The following is a 15,527-nucleotide window of genomic DNA, read 5'->3' as shown; positions in this document are numbered from 1 at the left end:
TTGACAGTGCTTTCTTAGGTTAAGTACTAGTGCTTAGGTCCATCATGTCAGGAGATGAAGGGCCATTTTTCCTTAGGCTGTTCTAACATACATGTGGAGCAGTGATACCGAGGGTTGAAGGGAATTTTATTGACTTCTTCCATGTTCTGTGGGTCGGCGATGGGAGGTAGAAGACTATCTGCGCAAATAACGGTGTGAGAACGGGTCCCATAAGAAGCCTGATCAATTAAAGGTATAATCTTCACTAAATCGGCTAACTCACTGGTGCAGTTGTGTCAGAAGAGACTTTGTATAAAGAGGTTGGGAGAGTTTTTTTCTGACAGAGCGGTGGGTAAAGGCTCTAGTCTCATGTGGAGGTATTTATCAATAATAGCAAGTTGGCTGGCTTTCTGAGTGACAAGTAAGAGATTGATGTTATCAAGGTAATCCATCTTGAAGGAGAGTATAGGCAGGCAGCCAGCAAGACTGTCTGACCACAATATTCAGAAGCTCTATCGGGCTTAACTCTGCCTAGAGTGTACATACAGGAGCACTTACTAGGAGGTGTGCCTAGTATGTAGCAGTAGGATAGGGAGTAGCATCTTGCAGTTGCAGCCAGGCATGGACTGGCAAAAACCGGCTTGTTGCTGAAGCGCCAGCACTGAAGTGCCTGATGTCTCAGTAAATGGGGAGAGGGAACCTGGGAAACTACAGTTTTCTGTGAGAGTGCTTTTCTCTCTGCAGTTTCATAACATGGGTAAAGTGTATCTTGTGATTTACAAAAAGATACAAACACACAAAGGCACACAAGATTTCTGTGTGGGCATACACAGCACACAAGAGCAGGTACACTATTTAAGAGTTATCAAAAAATCAACCTGTTCAAGTGAACCTACATGGGGGAGTGAAGAAAGACTCTGCAACTTCTGCATTGGAAGGACAGAAGTACGTCCCTTGTTTCCATGGCCCTTTCATTCAGCAGGCTCAACCAAGCATGCCCCTCTTCCCCCAAGCACGTGGGTCATAGCTGACACTGGTCTACGTTAATCTGCAACATGAGGACTCCAGCATGTTGGTGTGCAGGCCATCACAGGATGCTGAGCGCAGCTGAAAAACAGAGATACAGGTGAGGAAGGCAGCAGGGGGTTAGCAGGAACTCTTTCCCAGTCATGCTCTCGAGGATCCCTAAGTGGCTCAGCGCCATGACATCTGGGCACAGTTCCTTGGTTATTTTATGTGTGTTTCTCCAGCATGGATTCACATGCTCATGAATATTCCCATGTCGGCAGGCCGAAAATCCTTGGTAAAAGAAACAAAGTTTCACTTTCATTTACAAACTGTCTTTTTCCAATAAACCAATCACTGAGCTCTGGGTCAAACTACACTCAGCCAATGACTTCCCTCTCCCTAAGCACCTCCTCTGGAAGCCATCTTCAGGTTGGGAGTCCAAGTGTTCCCCTCTTAGAGCTTTTCTGTGTTATTCACACTTTTTTGCTATTAAATTCCTCTTTTTGGTCGATCGAGCTGGGGTGCTCTATCTTTTCTTCATCCGACTAACGGGGATGCATTTGTTGGTACCTTTCATCGCCACTCAAGGGCAGAATCGCTGAATTTTTTTCTTCGAAGATTCCAGAAGGCCATCAGGCCTACATCGCATAGCAGACCATGTCGGAGCAGATGTTTGACGAGGGTTCCCTCTTCAAGCTCTGCACCAGCTATGGTTTGAGGAATGTGTTCATGGAGGACAAGTATTCCCAGTGCCTTTTTTTGTCTTCACCCGATGCACAAGGAGGAGGATTGCGAGATCTGTTGTGGCTTTACCAAGTGCACCATCAAGGATCGGCACAGCATATTGGCAGCGTGCCTCAATGCCAAGGCTTCTACCCCATGTGGTTGACAGGGGCATGCCTCACCCAGATCCAGTCAGTCAGAGCAGGCTTCTAAGTCCTTTGAGGGTGCACCATCCGTGGGGGTCCAAGACAAGGCCAAGCTCTGCGAGTCCATTTCCATCAGGGTAGCCGCACAAGTGGGTCCTGCGACGCGGAGGGCGCGCTCATCTTCTCCTTCTGCCTCAGTTCCCAGCCATCGCTTCCAGTTCTTCATTGAAGAGGAAGTCAGCTACCCCTGGGAAGCTGCGGGAGAAACCGGAGAAGGCCCAGCCACAGGGTAAGGTGTCCAACCTGCCTGTGAAGGCCCAGGAAATCCAGGCTATATCATCCTCAACTATTGATTTGGTGGAGGCCGCCCTTTCGAATTCGAAAGGGGCCGACACAGTCCAGGTTGCTGCGATGATGGCCAGAGTGGCTCTTCCTCCCAGGCAGGTGGCTTCGGCCAAGCCAGTGGAAAAGACCACAGAATAGAGGATGCTGTCCCTAAACCCGAGACGGACCCCTAAAGACACAAAAAAGGGGGGATATTTCTTATTCCGATGAAGAGGACATGGCTTCTGTCCAAACAGTACTGGAGGATGTTGGAGATGAAGACAACGATGACGGCCTTGCCGAGGAGGAGGAAGTAACTGGAGTAGGCAACAACGACACTGAGGATGCCGGCGGGGACAACGACATAGGCGCTGGTCCCAGCAAGCCTGTTCACCCGACACCTCCAAGAGATGTCTCAGGGCATTCTTTCAACTCTCCACACATTTGTGTTGAAGATACAGAAGGAGATGCTAATGGCACCATCCGCACCGGCCCCATTGACACTAGGCCAACCACCGCCGAAGAATAGGAAGCGGCATCCTATGCCACCTCACCAACCGCCACATGTGCCCTTCCCGCTTGGGATACGGGGACGGACATGGTGATGACGGACACCAGCGATGACAGCGACATCACTCCACCTCCAAGGGCTTCCCCCCGGACAAAGTGGGTTTATTCGACTCCATGGTCTCCCGGGCTTCGGAACTCTTCCAGCTCACACCAGAGGAGACATAGAAGGAGGGTTTTCTGTATCGACACTGGAAGGCAAAAAGGAAAACCTTTCTGGTGGTACTCCTCCTGGACGACATCTGGGATGAGGGCCTGGCGCTCCATAAAATCCCCAACTCAGTCCCAGCAAAAAGAGACCGGCTGGAGAAGAAATATTGAGTGCCAGAGTCTGCACCCAAGTGTCGGCAGTCACAGCCATCACCGGACTCAGTAGTCTTGGCGTCTGCACGTAGGAAGTCATTCAACCCGTCATCCTCAGCCTCCGTTCCCCCGGACAGCGACGGGAAGAAGTTGTATGCCATGGGTGGAAAGGTCACCTACTCAATGGCTATTACAGTCAAGGCAGCTAACGCTTTAGCGATCCTGGCAAGGTATGCCTGGGAGTTATTGTACAAGATGGCCCGTCTACTGGAATTACTCCCTGAGGACAAATTGGTTGAGGTACTGGAGATCCTGAGATCCTTCAGGAGGGCAAGGTAGCGTCAGACCATGCCATCTCTGTGGCCCTGGACATTGTAGACACAGGGTTCTGCCAAATGGGGAAAGCGGTCTGCCTCCGTCATCGTGGCTGGTTGAAGGCCACCAACTTTAGGCAGGAAGTTGAGATGAAGGATCTGGACATTCCATTTGACGGCGACAATCTTTTTGAAAAGGGCGTTGATGAATCACTGCAGGCCATCAAGACCGACACAGAGATGACCCCTGCCCTAGGCATGCTAAAACAGCACCGTCAGTCCTTTTGTTCCTCATGAGGGAAGTCAGACAGGGCCTTCAGAGGTGGTTGCCGTCGTTGTCAAGGCTCCCAAGGTGGCGCGCAGGCCGCCAAGCAGGATTGAAGTGGTCAAGATGTCATACCCCTTCCCCTTCACCCTGGTGGGAGGCCGGCTGGTGAACTTCATCGGCATGTCATATGATATGATATGGCATTTATAATGCGCCTATACCAAGTGCTTCAAGGCGTGTGGGAAAACATCTACACCAATTGATGGGTGCTGGACGCTCTCGCTCACGGACACACTTTGGAGTGTCAGCAAAAGTGTCTGCGGATACCACCGGTGGCTCGGCAGGAACAACACATTCCTCAGCTGCGGCTGGAGATTTAGGCCATGTTAAAAAAGGGAGCTATAGATCTAGTTCCAAAGTGACTCCAGATCTCCACGGTTTACTACAGATACTTTGTTGTAAAAAAGAAGACCATGGGCTGGAGGCCCATTCTCGATCTACGACGACTCAACAAGTACATCGAGTCCCAAAAATTCAGGAAGGTCATTTTGCAGCACGGATTCGGCCAACTGGAGGAGGGAGACTTCCTGTCATCGCTGGATCTAGCAGATGAATACTTTCACGTCCGCATTCATGAATAACATTGCAAGTTCCTATGCTTTGTCGTACAGGGGAAGCACTACCAGTTCAAGGCCCTTCCCTTCGGACTAAAGTCAGGTCCCAGAGTTTTTATGAAGATCCTGGCACCAGTGGTGGCCCATCTGCACCTACAAGGAATACATGTGTACCCATACCTCAAAGACTGGCTCATCCATGTTAAGTCATGGGAGATCACTGTCGATCACACAGAGAGTACCGTCCAGCTGCTGATGGATCTGGGGTTCTCTGTAAACTATTCAAAGTCCTGCTTGATTCCATTGCAAGACACTCTGTTCCTGGGGTCCAGGCTCAATGTGGTCTCCTGCCTGGTGACTCCATCAGACAACAGGATAGCGTCCATTCTGAGCAAGGTGCGATGTCTGTTAGCACTGAAGATCTCCACGTTGAGGACCATCAAGGCACTGCTCGGCATGATGTTGTCATGTATTTACCAGATCAGACTCTGCAAGTTGCAGATGCAACCTCTTCAGGAGTTCCTGGATGCTCGTTGGATTCAGGTGTCCGGAAGCTTTGCCAACAAGATTGTCCTCAACGAGGAGTTCTGTCTAGCGATAAGGTAGTGGGGCGTGCGCTCCAACATCAACATTATTTTCAGAGCCCTCCTTAACAGGAGATGGTCACCAAGGATGCTTCGCTGGAGGGTTAGGGAGCTCACACTGGCTGTCTCCATGCCAGAGGCCTGTGGCTACCAGAGGAGAGGGACCTCCACATAGATTGCAATGTTATCTAAGTTTTCTTAATACTAAGTATTGTTCAAACCAGTGGCTGTGTCAACGATTCTAAGCAGAGTGTTGAGATTTTGATAATATCAGAGTCTAATTGTTGAGAGTCTCAACTCTCTTGCAGCTCAGAGATCTAAATGCAAAGTATTCTTTTTTGGTAGGCAATTCTGGCTAGACTGCAATATTGGATAGAAGTAGTAATATTTTTGCTCCAACTCAATTAGGCTTCAGGGAAGGCCTAAGATCACAGGAGCTGGTACTCAGTCTGTACCTTGTAATGCCTAATTATATTTACCTTAAAAAAGGAAAACTGGGGGGTGCTGTTGCGCTGAAGCAAGATGGCTGCTTGAGTGTGTAGCTCCGGACCACGAGGACACATACTTTTTAAAATATCCTCATAAAATACAGCTGTACAGACTCCTACTGCTCTGGCCGCTTTAAGAACTTGCAGTCTACAGTCGAGCCGAGTTTCGGACCCCGGGACCTTCTGCAGGCCACACTACGGCTGCCGGTGGCGCTGCGGCTTGGAGGCCTGGCTCGCCCCGTGGCGGGGTTCCGGAGAGTGCGGCCTCACGGTGCCACCCAACACCCTGGCGCGGGCGGATCCGAGCGTGGGAGGCGCGCTGAGTGGTGGCGCGGCTGCCACGATTAGCTGACAGACCTGGGATCGATCTGCACCGCCGCTGCCTGCTGGCTGGAGCCCGTGACTCACGGCCCCCCTGGATCTGGGCTGGGTGCCGCGGACGGCCGGAACCGTTGTGGCTGACTTTTTGCAGCGGATCCGGCCGCTTAGCCTCCTCCCTCGCCCCCTCCTCCCGGGGCACTCCTGCAGGGGCTCCCGTTAAGGTAAGGAGGCCGGGTGGCTGGGGGCGGGCTCACCCCCACCTGGGACTGCGGCGTTGACTTCTTCGACCGCTGGTTCACCAGGGCCCCCCTCCAGTGAGAGGGCCTGCTGGCTCCGCTACCCACAACACCTAGAGACACTTTGGGCCCGGGCGGCCCGCTGTCCGCGGCAGGAGGTCTGGACTCTCCGCGCTCATGTCTCTGTGGAGACTCCATCCTTCTTACACCAATACTCCCATGGTCATCACTGAAGTCATTCTTTTTTTTTTTTCTTTTCTTTCCCTCCTCTTTTTTGAATCCGCTGTTGGGGGCTAAGGCTCAGTAAAGGCACCCAGATGTTGGTACGGCCGGGGGTGCTCCTCCACTAGACATTACAACCACCATGCCTGGAACTGCTGCTCTCCCCCACCTAATTTGGACACATTCACTAACAAACTACGCTGAGCGAGGGGACCCCTACCCCCTCTATATAGCTGAAGGTGATGGACACCTGATATATTGAACCGAGGTACCTACCTTAACCCGAATTAACCCTTGTGCCACACCTGACTGGCCCAACCTTGTATGTCTTAAACAGTGTTGAACTTCACAATTACCCCAAGTGCACTGGATGGGAGGGGGGCTCGGCCCTGATATCTTGCGCCAGCCTCGTGCGGTGCCGGCTCTGGGGTGCTGCGCCGTCGGTGGCCACGTTCGCACTGGCGCTCTCCCGGGGGGTCACCCAGCCGCTGCTGCCACGGATCCTGGTTCGACCCAATGCGATACACACATACAGGTTATAAAGAAGACTTGGAGTATAAATTGGCTGCAAGCAGGGTACGGACTGACCGGCTCGGAGGGCTACATAACTGCAGATCCAGATACTCCTAATCTACGACTGCTGCCGGGGAACTCCACTAACCCTGATCACCCGCTTTGCCTCAGGATCCTAGTCCCCTGACCTGGCCTCCACCATGACTAAAGGAGCCGGTGCCGGGAAAAAAAAAAGTTTGCTAAACATGTTCACAAAAACACCGTCCAAGCCGGCCCCAATGACCCTGAGGAGCCCTGACCAACTCGGCCCCGTCAACTTCAGAGGAATCACAGAAGATGCTGGAGTATATCTGGAATGGCTTTACTACACTCCATACTAAACTGGACGATATGAATGGGACCATCTCTTCCATAAAAGCCCATATCGAAAAAACAGATGGATGAGTCGCTGAGGTCGAGACTCGATTGGGGGTTGCAGAAGATGACATGGGCTCTCTGCGTGCCGCGGTCTTCACACTCACCAGTCGGGTGTCGGCGGTAGAGATGAAACAATCTGCGCATTGTTGGAATACCGGAGGACAATATAACTGAGCCCATGGAAGACTACGTGGAACGCATCATCATGACGCTCCTGGACAACCCTTAACTCTCCCCACAGTTCGCCATTGAGATAGCGCACTGAGCCTTGACCGCAAAACCAAGGCCGGGGGCACCCCCTCGGCCCATCATAGCCAGGATCTTAAACTTCCGGGACCGTGATGCCCTCCTACGAGCGGCTAGGATCAAAGGTGAACTTCTCCTCGGTGCGGCCAGGATCCATCTCTACCCTGATTATTCTGTGGCGGTGCAGCGGAAACGCCAAACATTCGCAGCTGTGAAAAAGAGACTCAGAGACTTGGGTGTGAAGTACTCCATGCTGTTCCCTGCAAAACTGTGCATTGAACATTCCAACAAAACCTTTTTTTTCACCATCCCTGAGGAGGCCTCTAAATTCTTTGATGAGCACTTCCCGGGCTGAATCCTTTGCTGTCACAAGCCCAGTCTACTTATTAATCGGTCTATGCCGATGATAGGCCGTATTCAGTCTTAGTCATAATGGTTGTATGTCGTACAAAAAGGCATAGAATGTTCGTTGGTTTCTCTTTGTTAAATTGATCCTCTAAGCTCTAGCCCTGATGGGAGATTTTGTCTTAATGTGTTTGGCAATTACTAATGTTCAAAAACTGCTTCAGTTCTTAAACATGCTCGGACTTCCTGTCGGGGTGCCGGAGTCACGGGAAAGCTCACAAGTATAATGTGTTATAGCTAGCGCTTATGGAAATGCATCAACGTGTGCGGCAACCCTTCTGGCTTTATTATAATTCCTTCATATATGTAACCTCAGCTGAACAACACTAACTATTCCAGCTGTATTTACACACTCTTCGCCCTCCTCTGGTCCGTCACGCCACTGCTAGGTTAGTCAACAGGCCCCCAGGCGCGGATGCCGAGAAGTTTATTGTTGTTATGCGGGGGTTAGGGTTTCATTCCTCAAGTTGGGGGAGGGATGTGGGTGGGGGGTGGTTGGGATGGGAAGTTATGTTAAAAAAGTCTTGACGACCACCGGAGAGTTCAGGCATAACACACTGACACAACACGGAGTTACAGACAGGGTGACGCACCGTTCTGGGCCGAAATGGACTGGGCCAACTAAATCCCTTGGAACAAAGCCCGAGCGATCCTGCTACGTTAATGGTGGATAACAGCCTCACCTTCATGAGCTGGAATGTCAGGGGGCTCGGCAACTACAAAAAGATGCAACAAATACAACTCTATGCTGAGCGCCACGGCACTCAAGTACTATGTCTACAAGAGACTCACGCTCGCTCTGCACAGTGCGAGAGTTTTGCTAAGCAGTGGGGACCCCAGAGGTACTACACTAATTATTCCACCCAGAGCAGAGGTACCCTCACCTTAATACACAGGAACCTTAAGTTTAGTTGCTCCCATCGCATATAGACCCCCTTGGGTGATGTATACTTATTGTTGGCAAATTGCAAAAATCAAGAGGTAGCAATCTTGAATATATACGGTCCTAATATTGACAACCCCGAATTCTACCTACACCTAGCCTCGATCCTAGAGAGTTACCCTCAGACTCCGATTATATGGGGTGGCGACTTCAATGCGATTTTAGATGTTACTCTAGACAGGTCAGGCGCCAGACCTTGCCAGCTTTCAAGGGCAGTGTACACGATCCTTACAACTCTCCCCCGGCTGGCTATGGTTGATGCTTGGAGGTTAATGTATCCTGATTCCCGCATGTATACCTTTTATTCCTCAGTCCATGACTCGCATTCTAGGATAGATAGATGGCTGTTGTCTGACATACTAATTAGGTGCCTGTCCCATCTAGCAATCCTCCCCAGAACGTTGTCCGATCATTCCCCGGTGGTCATCTCACTGAACTGGGGGCATGACTTAGAAAGATCAAGACATTGGAAAATGGGGCCCCATGCTCTACTAGACAACACTTTCGCTTCCGAACTAGAGTTTTCGATCGAGGAGTTTTTTGAGACCAACACTGATTCGGTACCCTTACAAGCCACCCTCTGGGAGGCATTCAAGGCTTACATCAGGGGTATCGCCATATCCAAAGGGGGTGGTATTCTGAAAAACATTCGGGAGGATATTGCGGTGAGCGAATCGGCTCTGACTGTCCTGGAGTCCCAATATGTCTGCAATCACTCTCCCGACACACTGGCATCAATGGGCCTGGAGCTAGATAGATTTCGTGATCTTGCGGAACGAGAAGTTAAATTCCTTGATAACCCCCGGGTGGTTAGACGATACGGGGAGGGCGAGCGGCCAGGCCGCGTGCTTGCCAGGCTAATTCGACATGAGTTTGGAGCCCCTAACATCCCCGTGATAGAAAGGTCAGACGGAACACTAGCTACCACACCCCAAGATATCAACACAGAATTCCTTACATTCTATACCTCCTTATACTCGAAAGTCGATGGGCCCCATATCTCAGAGATAGATTCCTACCTGGAGAAACTCCCCCTCACGGTCCTGTCTATGGACGCTGCGGCTTCCCTAAACAGACCCTTCACCGCCAAAGAAATAACTGAGGCCATTGAGGCACTCGCTGCAGGGAAGGCCCCGGCCCAGATGGTCTCCCTATGGAGTTCTATAAACGTTATAAATCTATTCTGGTTCCGCAATTACTAGCCCTATGGGAGGAGGCATGCGAAAAGGGTACACTCCCCCCCTCGCTCCGCGAGGCCATGATCACAGTCCTTCTTAAACCCGGTAAACCTCCCACCCAATGTGGTTCACACCGCCCCCTTTCAATAATAAACTGTGATGTTAAAATATTTGCTAAACTACTGGCTAACCGTCTAGCTCCATTCATGCCTGATATCATACACCCCGATCAGGCAGGTTTCGTCCCAGGTAGGTCCACATCCCTAAACCTTAGACGACTCTTCAATGTGATCAGTAGGATTAACCCGAATACGCAGGCGGTGGCAGCCACTTTGGACATGCAAAAGGCATTCGATTCAGTGTCCTGGGAGTACTTGTGGCGAGTCATGGAAAAATGTAAGTTTGGCCCCAACTTTCGGTCCTGGGTCCGGCTTCTATATACCAACCCAGTGGCGAGGGTCCGTACGGAGGATAGGTGTCCCACCCTGTTCCCGATAGCCAGGGGGACGCGACAGGGGTGTCCCTTCTCCCCGTTAATATTTGCGGTAGCGATTGAACCCTTCGCAGACATGATGCGACAATTACATTCTCACAGAGGCTTACACTCGGCAGGACAGGCAGATATTGTCTCCTTATATGACGACAATGCCTTGTTCTACATCCGCTCCCCAGAGACAAACCTCGCTCCAATCCTGAATGATGTCACCCGATTTGGGCAAATATCTGGTCTTAAAGTTAACTGCTCTAAGTCAACCTTAATCCCACTCACAGACGACACACAACCACCCTCTGACATAGAGGGGTTCTCTTGGTCCCAATCCACCTTCACCTACCTGGGAGTGTCGGTCTCCCGCCACGTTGAGAAGTTGCGCGTCGATAACTACCAAAATTATCTAGCTAACCTTACCGCCAGAGCCGCAGTTTGGGCCAGAATCCCCATTTCCCTATCTGCTAGAATAGGTATTCTTAAAATGGTTGTACTGCCCCAACTCCTATAACGCTTCACGAACCTTCCAATATGGCCGGGCACTGGATTCTTGAAGATGCTACGAGGCATTACTAACACCTTTCTCTGGCACTCTGGTGCAGTCCGCCTCAAACTGACTACACTCACCACCCCCAAGGAACTGGGCGGGTTCGGTGCCCCCGACTTCCCGAGGTACTGGGTGGTTGCTCAAGCTCAATTTGCCTCTTACTGGTTCATCACTACGAATCCCCCTCCTCATGTACGACTTGAAAAATTGAAGGTTAGCGAGCGAACGATTGGCTCCCTCATCCTCAAGCCCGCCCTGCCTGACCCTGATTCACTAGACCCTGTGGTTAGCACATCACTTGCTCTTACCAAAATATGGGCAGGGGCTGCAATGCCTAACCCATTTCATGGTGACCTCCCACTCTGGAACTTTTTCCCGGATGTCCCATATATCCCTCAACACATTGCTGCCCGCTGGTCGGAGGCAGGGTTCTTGACTCTTCGCGATGTCTTCCAACTGGGCAATTTCCTGGAGTGGTCGAATCTTCCTCTTGCCATTAGGCGTAAACCATCAGTATGGCTACAATACTCCTCGCTTAGGAGGAATCTCAAAGCCAAATACCCTGAGTTTCCTACAGTTCCACTTGATGACCGTATAATAGCCGAACTCTGCTCTTCCGACTCCTTCAGGGGCAAGGTGTCTAGACTCTATTATTTGCTACAGACCAGAGCTGCCCCTACTTTTGCTAAACTTAGACTTAAATGGGAGGAAGATATAGGAGTCGAGATTACAGATGAGCGCTGGGCCCGAATGTGTGCACACCCAGGAGGTGTCCTACAATTCTAGGTTTAAATGACTACAATTTAAGGTACTGCACAGGTATCACCACACGCCAACCAGATTGCATCGCATGAGTCAGGAGCTCTCGCCTAATTGTCCCAGATGTGGCGCTGAACAAGCTAATTACATTCATATGCTCTGGCACTGCTCACACTTGACACAATACTGGCAGGAAATATGCTTTGCTATGTCAGACATACCAGATTGTACCATTGACACTTACCCTGTACGCTGCCTCTTTCACGACCTCTCTAGACTGCAACGTGACTCCAGGAAGTTGGCAGGTCCCTGTATGATGCTGGCAGTGTGCTGTATTCTACTGTGCTGGCTTCGTTCCAGAGCGCCCATATACGCTCAGTGGCTCCGGGCAGTTACCCTGGCGCAAGATACCGAGGAGGCCTGGGGGGCAATGCAACACCCCCACTCAAGACCGAGAGGCATCTGGTGCAGATTCCGTGACTACATATCAGCCCTGGCCTCTAACTCAGCCTCAGAAATGTCCCCTCGTTCCCACTCTCCTCAGTCTCCCCCTATATGATTTATATCCCCCTTGACCCGTGACCAGAACCCTTCCTTTGCTGGTCGCTCCTTCCGATCTGCATGTTAATATTGCATTGTACTGTGAAGTCTCCCTGTTGTGATTTGTAAATCGATGTCACGACGTGCCTTCCCTGAACTATTTTTCTCTGTTGGTGTGTTGTCAAGTCGAATAAATAAAGTTTAAAAAAAAAAAAAAAGGAAAACTGTAAATATATTCTATGAATGAAAAATCATTAGGGTGAATAGGCAGAAACTCTGCTGGACTTTGGCTTCTATGGGCTGTCCTGAAGTTTTGGTTAATGTTGTTGCATCGATTACATACAAACAACAAAGCCTGTGTAAGATCTGGAGCCAAAGGTCATTGTACAACATGGGTTTCTGTCAGTGCGTGGTTACACCAGGGTTGCGTCCTTGCCCCTTTGTTATTTTCTTTATATGAGAATAACCTTTACAAGCGTCTGGTGGAACTTAATGTAGATGTCCCAAAATGTGGTGACATGCCCATATCGATTGTGTCATTTCAGGCTTGGTTTGCAGCCTATGTTGATTTCATGTCTTATCTTGATTTATTCATCAATACCTCCAAGTTTGATATTGTGTTCTGTTATGTTGATCAAAAAAACGGTAACATTCCAGTATTTTTTGTAGGTTATGATCTAGTACAGGTTTGGGAGAGTTATGAGTACTTGGGTTTGAAATGTACCAATAAGGTGAATCGGACTTCCCACATTCAGAAGTAAAAAATGTAAATGTCACAGGCATGTGGAGGTGTATTATGTCTTGCAAAGTTATACAAAGCACAACCAGTGGGCATAATGTTATAAATATATCTTCAAAGTCTAAATCGTTGCAAGTTTTGGCTTATCTTTATGGGCCATGGAAGGTGTGCATGGTTTACAATCAGAAGTTAACTGTTTTTTAAACATCTATTACATCTACCCAACTCACCCCTACATTTGCTGTCCATGCTGAACCGGGATGCAATACAATACCTTGAAGATGAGCTACGCACTTTACCAGTAAAACAGTAGTTTTGAGTTTGGCTAGACCAAATATCTAGGCTTACTTGCTTGTTTTTAACGGCATTTTACAGTTTGAGGCAAACTACTTGTCAATTCCCTGGATTTCTTATGTCAACAGATATGTGGGTGAATAAAATGCAATGAATTGTTTGGTTAATCATTCTGTTATCTTCATGGCTTATATATTAAAAAAAAGTAGTACTGCAGAACCTCAATGCCTCGTTGAAGCTAGAATGTGAATAAACTAATTTACAAAAAATATCTAACCATTTCCATTTTTTTTATCTGTGCCTGCTATCTCTGAATATCTTTTGTGGTGAATTAAAAAAAATATTGTTCATTGTAACCAGGACCAGCCTTAATCTCCTGTCTCTTAGGGTTGTTACAACCAGGTAGTCCAAAGACCTAATGCCAGCCTCTAATGATTCAGGCCGTTTGCTATATGATGCTGATACTGAAGAGCTCATATACGTTTTATTCTTTTGTCCAGCTAATAAGTCAACAAGGGGTAGAACAATACATTTATATTACAGAATGTTATCTTTCGACAGTGCATGCTAGCTATGGTTTTTATTTTGTGTTCTAACACTTCTGTGGTGGTGTGGAATTTGCTTCAATATTTGAAATGTGCTTTGAGCCTTTTGAAAAAATGGATGAAATCAATGCTTGCTTTATGACCCTTTTTTTAATCATTATTGTTGTTGTACCTGCCGCACTTTCAATGGTTATTGTTATATTGTCAAGTGTTGTTATTGTGTCCAGATGGGCAATGTCCAGTAACTGGGCTGTTTGTTTTTTGCAGCGGTTTGTTCTTGTGGCAGTTGTGTGACTTGTGTGTTTGTCTGTAGTAAGGCTAGCTCATATAGGCATGTGTAGTACATGGAGGTTTGCTGGAGAGAATGTCCCATTATCCTGGTCATTGGGAGGCATGTATGTGCAACATGTGCTTCTGATCTTTTTGCACATGCCCCCCATCCCTGTGAGGAGGTCAAGTACCATACGATTTTGAAATGTTATTATCCAAAATGCCTGTATCTCTTCTCGCACAGCATTGAGACCATGCTCCGTGGCATTAGCAAGCTGCACCGGGTTCCAGTTGATGATCTGGAGCCATTTGGGATTCGTAGCTGTCTGTATAGCAGGGGTTAGAAAGGACGCCAAGAATAGTTTCATCTTTGTAAAGAGGCGGTACTGTGTCGGTACTTCTCCTGGGCTTCCCCTGCTTCTTTGCTAAATTAATGAGATCTTTGCCTGCATGACAATGCCTTGGAGCTGTTCTGTGTTTGCACTGTTAGGGGCACAGCAGTGGACTGGGTTTACCTTTTGGGATCGAAAGATGTTCTTCTGCACAGCTAAAAGAGATCCATTAGTGTGGCTGTGCCGTCTTGTAATGCTGTTGTGGTGAGAGTCTTATTACACCATGTGGTCTGGACCATGAGCACGCTTCCTTTGCCTCTGAAACAAACCATAGACCTAGAGAGTTGCTGTGCATTTACTGGGTGTTCATGCTGTTGCAAGCTTGTTAACTTGTTGATATATGATGCCCATACTTTTTGATATTTTCCATCTACATTCTTGTTTGTTCCGATATGTTGCAACTTCAGTGTACATCTGGGGTTTTACTGCTCACTTGTTGTAGTCTGATCCTTTTTTCCATTAACATTTTGTTTTGTTAGTTTCTTTGAGCCGTATTTGTACTGTGCATCCCTGGAACTGATCCTGCAACTGGTAGATCACTAAATGTACCAAGCACTGTGCCTCTAATGTCAGCACTTCCTTTGCTAAGAACAATAATTTCAGGGTGCCAACCACAAGTGAGATAAGCTCACACACATGGCATGAGACATTTAACTGGGCTCTGCCTATTTCTTTCCTAGTGTTATACCAGATGTTTACTCCTTTGATGTTCATCTATAATTTTAGCATTTATGCTTCTTTCTTTTTGATACTTCTATTGTGACTTGTCACAAGGTTACCAATAACTGCTCTTACATTCATAATTTCCCTTTCATTGTTATTTCTATTTCTAAACCTTATGGTCATTAGTTTCATGATAGAATAAGAAATAAGGGGAGAGTAGAACAAACAAAATATCCCTAGAAACATCTGTTTCATTATTTTCTGTTGCATCTCATCAGTTTGTGTCAACGTCTCAGTTCTTTTCTGCCCAGAGGGTTGTATTCTGCTAAAATAAGATTTCCTAGTCTCTAATCTACTCAACTTTGGTCAGTGATGCTTTCTCCGATGGTTGCCTATTGTTGGAGCTCTGGTGCTGTGCTCGTGTGTTTTCGGACATCTGACAGATGCAACCAAGCCATGTGCTTCTTCAGTTTCACAGTGGTGGGGTTGCAT

The sequence above is a fragment of the Ambystoma mexicanum genome, chromosome 2q (genome assembly GCF_040938575.1).
Source record: "Ambystoma mexicanum isolate Mex_15411 chromosome 2q, UKY_AmexF1_1, whole genome shotgun sequence".
Classification (NCBI taxonomy): Eukaryota; Metazoa; Chordata; class Amphibia; order Caudata; family Ambystomatidae; genus Ambystoma; species Ambystoma mexicanum.
The sequence above is the reverse complement of the archived record's forward strand: the minus strand, read 5'-3'. Positions refer to the sequence as shown.